Here is a 7950-nt window from a genome sequence, read left to right on the forward strand (position 1 = left end):
CTGAATTGAGTAGGCAACTAAAAAACGGTAGTTCCGTACATGTAACTAGTAACGTTTTAAAAATATCTTACACGTCCCTAGTAGTCGTAGCGGTATGACTTTCGAAAACATCGAATTTGATCATAAGCGGGGTGCATAAAAAGATATCTTACACTGAGTATTCTATTTCTACAACCTTTATAATAACAAGCATAAGTTAAACACTGCATTGATTGTGATTGCAAAAACGGTTCGCATGTTTTAAATAAGATTTTTGCTGATTATGTTTTTGCTAAAATATTAAATAACACAAAAAATACAGACGAAGTAGTAGACTGAATAAAAATGGTATACATTTTTATTTTACAAAAAATACAATTCACAACCATCATTTAATTTTTAACGATAAACAAAAGTCTAATAAATATATGATGACAAGTTTAAAATTGATCGACTTTGTCGATAACAGTGTCATTAATAGATATTTTTACCATGAATCAGTTTCCAATGATTGTGTGGATTTAGAAATACATACTAAACAATTTTTTGATCTGTATAAAGGAGATTATAATTATGACACATTATGGTGCTCCTTATTTTTCAAATCAAAGTTTTCACATTTTTTTCAAAATTGGGTGAAAACAATAATATGCTCTTGTAAACGCATAACTTTGATTTATTGGCAAAAGCCACACTAACTACAGAGCCGTGCGGTACATCTTTTCAATATGATGCAAGTCTTCGAAATGCCGCCTCTTAAGTATTACAGAAACTTAACTTTTATTTTTATTAAATGAACCTACACAAAATGAAGGACACCTTTTATTTTAAAAGCAAAACATACTTTATAGACCTGGATCCGGCAAACTGAAAATTTGTTAGTAGCTTAACGGTGTCTATTCGGACAAACTTTGATGTACAGGAACACTGGAACAGGGGAAGGTTTAATAGTGGAACAGTTTAAAAATTTGGAACGTCACATTACGAAAACGTCCCATGTATTTTGTCGGACAGAACAACCAATCGATTTGTTACCCTATCATTAAACTCCCATTCAAAAATCAGACTGCTATTACTAACCAACATGATTCCTGTTATTTGACATGTTCTTCCTGTTTCACTCATTAAAATGCCCAGTTAGCGATAAACACCAGTCTAATTTTTCCATGAGAGTTTAATGAAATGGTCACAAATCAATTGGAAGTTCTGTCCGACAAAATATATGGAACGTTTTTGTAGTCTGACGTTCCAAATTTTTAACCTGTTCCACAATTAAAACTTCCCCTGTTTCAGTGTTCCCGTACATCAAAGCTTGTCTGACGAGACACCGTTAAGTTATTAACAAATTTTCAGCTTGCTATTAATCAATTTTTTGTTGGTACGCGGGATCCAGGCCTAGAAATACAATGTCACAAATGATGACGTAATCCTTTTTCTATAGGTATAAAAATTTTGTAAATATCATTCATTTCTTAAATCTACACAACATTATCATTAAAAACCGTTAAGCATATCTGTGAATATCGCACAACCCTCAAATAAAATGTGTCATCATACCGGGCTTGTTCATGCTTAAAAATAAAATATGTAGACAAGATATAAATATATGTAATAGGTAAGCAGTTTTTGCAACGACAATCCAATCACAATCAGTGTTGTTTATAATAATAGTAATTCCGAACGAGTTATATTAGCTTTTCTACGTCCATCTCGAAAACAAAACCGCAACTGAGAATTGAGTTACGCGTCCCACGACACCAGAAAACTGTACGCCGATGACAAACGTTCGCATGCTAGACCTGGCACTGTATTCACTGATATTAGGATGCGCAGAACTCTCTACGCACCTCGCCGGTGCCAGGTTGTGTTCGCTTAAGATCAATTTGCGCCGGCACTTATACTTACAGCTGCCATTATTTTCTTATTTCGTTCTCATTTACAATAATTTTGTTGATATTGTCAATTAGTAGAGGTAACTCGTTTTTTAAATATGTTGCTTATTTCTTTTACTTTTTTGTGCACATTAAATAAGTCGTATCTATAGTATAATTCAATAAGCGATGCAGGGCGATGTAAATATTACCACGTGTAGGCCTCAACAGGGCCGCATTTAGGATTATCTTTTTGTTTAGTCAGAATATATATTATCATATAAAATACGAAATGTATATTTTAATTTTGCAAAAGTGCTCGACAAAGAACCTGATTGTTTTAGTTGATATCCGATAATAGGAACCATTTATACAGGGCGAAAAACCCAAGAATTTATTTTTTTGCCAACAATTTTATGTACAGAGTGCCTACAAAAAATATAACTTTTATTTTTAATTTTTGATATACTTAGTTGTGTGTACAATTCCAAAAAGTTTCATAAAAATAATAACAAAAAAATACTCATTACTCAATTATGTTGAAATAATATATAAGGTGTCCCAAAAGTAGCGGAACGGTCGAATATTTCGCGAACTAAACATCGGATCGAAAAACTGAAAAATACGTGTTCAATCATTTTCAAAAATCTATACAATGACATCAAACCCCCATTACACCCCCTGGAGGTGGGGTGGGGAGTAACTTTAAAATCTCAAATGGAAACCCCTAGTTTTTTTTGCAGATTTGGATTCGTTACTGAGATTTGCAGATTACAAGAGATTTTTTCGAACTGTGGATAGATGGCGCTATAATTGAGAAAAACGATTTATCCTGATACCATAGGTAAATTATAGAAACGGTCTAATATCTCGAGAAATACACTTCCAAATGAGAAAACAAACAAAAAAGGTTTTTAATACTTTTCGAAAACCTATCGAATAACACCAAACATGACCCTCCAACTTACCCCCTGGAGGTGGGGTGGGGGTTAACTTTAAAATCTTAAATAGCAACCCCCACTTTTTATTACAGATTCGGATTCGTCATAAAAAATTAAGCAACATATTATTCGTAACATTTTTAGAATTGTTGATAGATGGCGCTTTAATTGGAAAAATACCATTTATTAGCGCCATCTATGCTATTTTAAAAAATGTTTTGAATAAATGTTGCTTAATTTTTCATGACGAATGCGAATCTGCAATAAAAAGTGGGGGTTGCTATTTAAGATTTTAAAGTAACCCCCCACCCCACATCCAGGGGGCGGGTTGAAGGGTCATGTTTGGTGTTTATCGATAAGTTTTAGAAAAATATTAAAAACCTGTTTTTTGGATTCTCATTTGGAAGTGTATTTCTCGAGATATTAGACCGTTTCTAATTTACCTATGGTATCAGGATAAATCGTTTTTCCCAATTATAGCGCCATCTATCCACAGTTCGAAAAAATGTTTTGAATAAAAGTTGCTTACTTTTACGTAATGAATCCAAATCTGCATTAAAAACTGGGGGTTTCTCTTTGAGATTTTAAAGTTACCCCTTACCCCACCTCCAGGGGGTGTAGTGGGGGTTGGTGTTTGATGGCATTTGATAGATTTTTGAAAATTATTGAATATGTATTTTTCAGTTTTCGATCCGATGTTTATTTCGCAAAATATTCGACCGTTCCGCTAGTTTTGGGACACCCTATATATTATATATTCATAATTAATTATTAATATGTCGTGACTCGTGACTGTTAACTTATCTAAATTTGAAAATTTTGGGGAATGCATATTACTGTAAATGTCATCAGAACTAAACGTAAAGTCAAGCAATGAGGTTTAGGTTTAATGATAGGTTTAATTCCTTGTTTAGATAGGGCGGTTTGCCAACGTAAACGTCGCGATTAACCTGTTTAAACGCTGGTAAACCGCGTAAAACTCGCGGTTGTATATGTACGATTTTGAGCGGTTGCATTTGTTTCTATGTTAACTTGAACCACGGCGGTTGGGTTTTTCAGGTAAACCGCGACGTCGACGTTGGCAAACCGCCTGCATATAAACAAGCCCTAAGGTTCAGCGAATTGATGATTCGTTTTGTATTCCTTGATCAGCGTAAACACTTCTATCACAAACTTCAACTTTATTGGCCACTTTTTTCACAATACATATCTTCAACCACTATCCCGGGATTTTCTTGTCTTTCACATTTAAAAACATTTAAAATTATTTCTTTAACTTCAACGCTAAGAGGGCTTCTTTTACTGCGTTTTCGAGGAGGATTCCATGTATTTTCAACCAATTCATCAGCAGAATCAGTGGATGACATTTTTGGTTTCAATATCTGTTATCTGTTATTGAAATAATACGTGGTTACTACTGTTACTGTAATCACAATCACGTACAGATAGAGTCGTTATACAAATAAAAATATATACTTAAATAGTTTTAAATGGCACGACAAATAATTGCTAATTCAACATTAACAGCATAAATAAAATTTATTGTCGTTTAACCAACAAGACCACTAAAAATTTACTAACAAATCGATTCAAATTACAAAATTTTAATAGGGCTTTTCATTCACAGTCATTTGTTTCGAGCTTCTGTCATATGTCATATAATCCGTGTATATTAATATTATACACAGATTATACAACATATGACAGAAGCTCGAAACAAATGACAATCGATGAAAAGCCCTATACCGAAATAATACCTACTTAAATCTTGTCCGAACCTGTATGAGCTGCCGACGCAGTAACGAAATAAAGATGGACATTTCGGTTAGTTTTTATATATTTTTGAAGAACTGTTACTTGCATGTATGCATAAAATATTCATTAATTTTATAAATCGGATCATTTTTTCACATCCTATGTGTTCAGTGATAACAATAATTTATTTACTATGCAATAAACATTAATAGTTGGGAAAAGAAAAAAATTAATAAAGTGTCATAATTATACTGTTACTTATCGGAACGAGTAGACTCATTTGGAACATCTTTAACAATTATCTGCTAAATTTATCGTTGTTTATATGCCCTGCATCGCTTATTGAATTATACTTTAGATATCACATCCTCCATTTCGTCGCACCTTTCTCTCATCCATTTTTCTTTGGCTAATTTGATCTCCCTTTTAATTCTTCTCTGTAGATGTCTGTTTCTGTTTCATTAAATTTTATAAGTCGATTCTTGTTCCATCAATTTCAAGATGTCGTGTCATCCATTTATTTTTCTTGATTAAGTTACTTCTATAATCACTGTTATTAAGATTTCGTTAACTTGTATTTTAAATTTATTTCATAGTTCCTCTGGATCTTCTAGTTGTTCTCTGATACTTTTTATTCTATTGTCAAATTAAAATTTCTGTGATGTGATCTTCATATTAAAATTCCTTTCATGTGATTCACACTATACCTCTACTCTGGGCTAATTAGCAAGATTCATGGAAAAGTTATTTACCAGCAATTTTATTGATGGAATCGAATTATAAGATCCTATATATTAATAATATAGGTATGCAAAGTCCGCAGATAGTGTGCTACTTTTTTTATAAACAAAATGGCGCCGACAAATCGTATTTTTTCCAATAATTGCTCTATAACTCCGAAGATTTTAACTTTACAACAAAAACACCCAAATAAAAATTCACCGCCATTAAATTCTGCATAGAGATATGTTTTTCACGATTTGCTCCGACGAAAATTTTCCTCGGAAAATGCGGGTTTTCCTAACAAAAACGATAATTTTCAAATAAAGTTTTAGGTAAGTAATTATTAATCAATAATTAAATAACTTAGTGACATCAAAGATTTCTTGGCATAGATTGTAATTCCAGAAGCTGGTGAAAATTAAACGAATATTTTAGCAACAATTCAAGTGTTAATTAACAATTTACGATCGCAATAATAACCAAAATAATCATGATACATTGATCAAACTTATAAAGATGAGATGCTTGTTTAATATTTTATCGACAAAATATAAATTTTTCTTTTTTTTGCATAAATTTTAAATTTTGAAAAAAAAATAGTTATAATACGTTGGTCTAATTAGTAAAGTACAAAGAAAAGTTATTTACCAGCAATTTTATTGCTTTAATCGAATTATAAGATCCTATATATTATTAATATAGGTATGCAAAGTCCACAGATAGTGTGCTACTTTTTTTATAAACAAAATGGCGCCGACAAATCGTATTTTTTTCAATTATTGCTCTATAACTCCGAAGATTTTAACTTTACACCAAAAATACTCAAATAAAAATTCACCCCAATTTAATTCTACATGTTTTTCCCGATTTGCTCCGACGAAAATTTTCCTCGGAAAACGTGGGTTTTCCCAACAAAATCTCGAATTTTCAAATAACTTTTTTGGGCCAGTAATTATTTATTAATAATTATATAGCTTGGTGAAATAAAAGCTTTCTTGATATAGATTATAAATTCAGAAGCCGGTTAAAATGAAACGAATATTTTAGCAACAATTCAATTGTTAATTAACAATTTACAGTCGCAATAACAACCAGAATAATCATGAGACATTGATCAAACTTAGATAGATTATAAAGGTGTGATGCCTATTTAATATTTTGTCGACAAAATATAAATTGTTCATTTTTTTGCATAATCTTTAAATGTTTAAAAAAAATTGTTATAAACAAATTAACATTTCTTAGAAATTGTTTATATTTTAATTTTAAAAAAATACTTAAAATGCGTATTTCATTGGTCTTGAAAATGAATGCTTTAAAAAATTTTTCCAACCATTTGCAAAATAGTTAGGAAACAGCAAAATAAATATACGATATCTCCATTGTTTATAATTTGTTTTAATTATTTCAAAGCTTAAAAGTGAGTCTATGGTACAATCTAATTACTCACAAAGAATGTCAAAAATTAGTGCAATGGTTATATTTTAATCAAACATTAAAAATACTTTTTTTTGTAATTTTTAGCGCGAAAGTAGGCTTGATACAGAGCCGGAGATAAAATGTTCACTCGAAGCGACTGACACGCTTAAACTCGCGCGAGTTGTGTATGTGGGCGGGTAGCTACTGTACTGTATTATTCTACTTTCGCGCGTGTAAATTACAAAAAAATATATTTATAATCTTTAATTAAAATATAACCATTAAGCTGATAATCGATATTGTTTTATAAATAATTAGCTTGTACTTTAAACTCACTTCTACGCTTTGAAAGAATTAAAAAAAATTATTAACACCGTAGTAATCGTATGTTTATTTTGCTGTTTCATAACTTTTTTGCAAATGGTTGCAAAAAAGTTTTAAAGCATTCATTTTCAAGATATTTGAAATGCTCATTTTAGCTATTTTTTAAAATTATAATATAATAAAAACTTTCTGAGAAACGTTAATTTGTTTATAACTATTTTTTTTAAACATTTAACGATTATGCAAAAAAAATAAAAAATTTATATTTTGTCGACAAATTGTTAAATAGGCATCTCATCTTTATAAGATTTCAAAGTTTGATCAGTGTATCATAATTATTTTGGTTATTATTGCGACCGTAAATTATTAATTAACAATTGAATTGTTGCTAAAATATTCGTTTAATTTTCACCAGCTTCTGGAACTATAATCTAAACCAAGAAGGCTTTAAGTCACCAAATTATTTAATTATTGGTAAATAATTACTTACCTAAAACTTTATTTGAAAATTAAAGATTTTGTTGGGAAAACCCGCATTTTCCGAGGAAAATTTTTGTCGGAACAGATCGGGAAAAACACATCTCTATGCAGAATTTAATCACGGTGAATTTTTATTTGAGCGTTTTTGTTGTAAAGTTATAATCTTCGGAGTTCTAGAGCAATAATTGAAAAAAACACGATTTTCGTGCGCCATTTTGTTTATAAAAAAAGTAGCACACTATCTGAGGACTTTGCATACCTATATTAATAATATATAGGATCTTATAATTCGATTCCAGCAATAAAATTGCTGGTACATAAATTTTCCCAAAAATGGCCCATTCTCCGATAATCAGCCCAGACTACTCTTAGATTTTCGTTTCGGTCGTTTGTTACTAACTTTTCTGTAATAAAACTTTAGATTTGAAAGGGTTGTGATGTTAAATGAAACAAAACCA

Source organism: Diabrotica virgifera, chromosome 9, assembly GCF_917563875.1.
Source record: "Diabrotica virgifera virgifera chromosome 9, PGI_DIABVI_V3a".
In the NCBI taxonomy this organism is placed as follows: Eukaryota; Metazoa; Arthropoda; class Insecta; order Coleoptera; family Chrysomelidae; genus Diabrotica; species Diabrotica virgifera.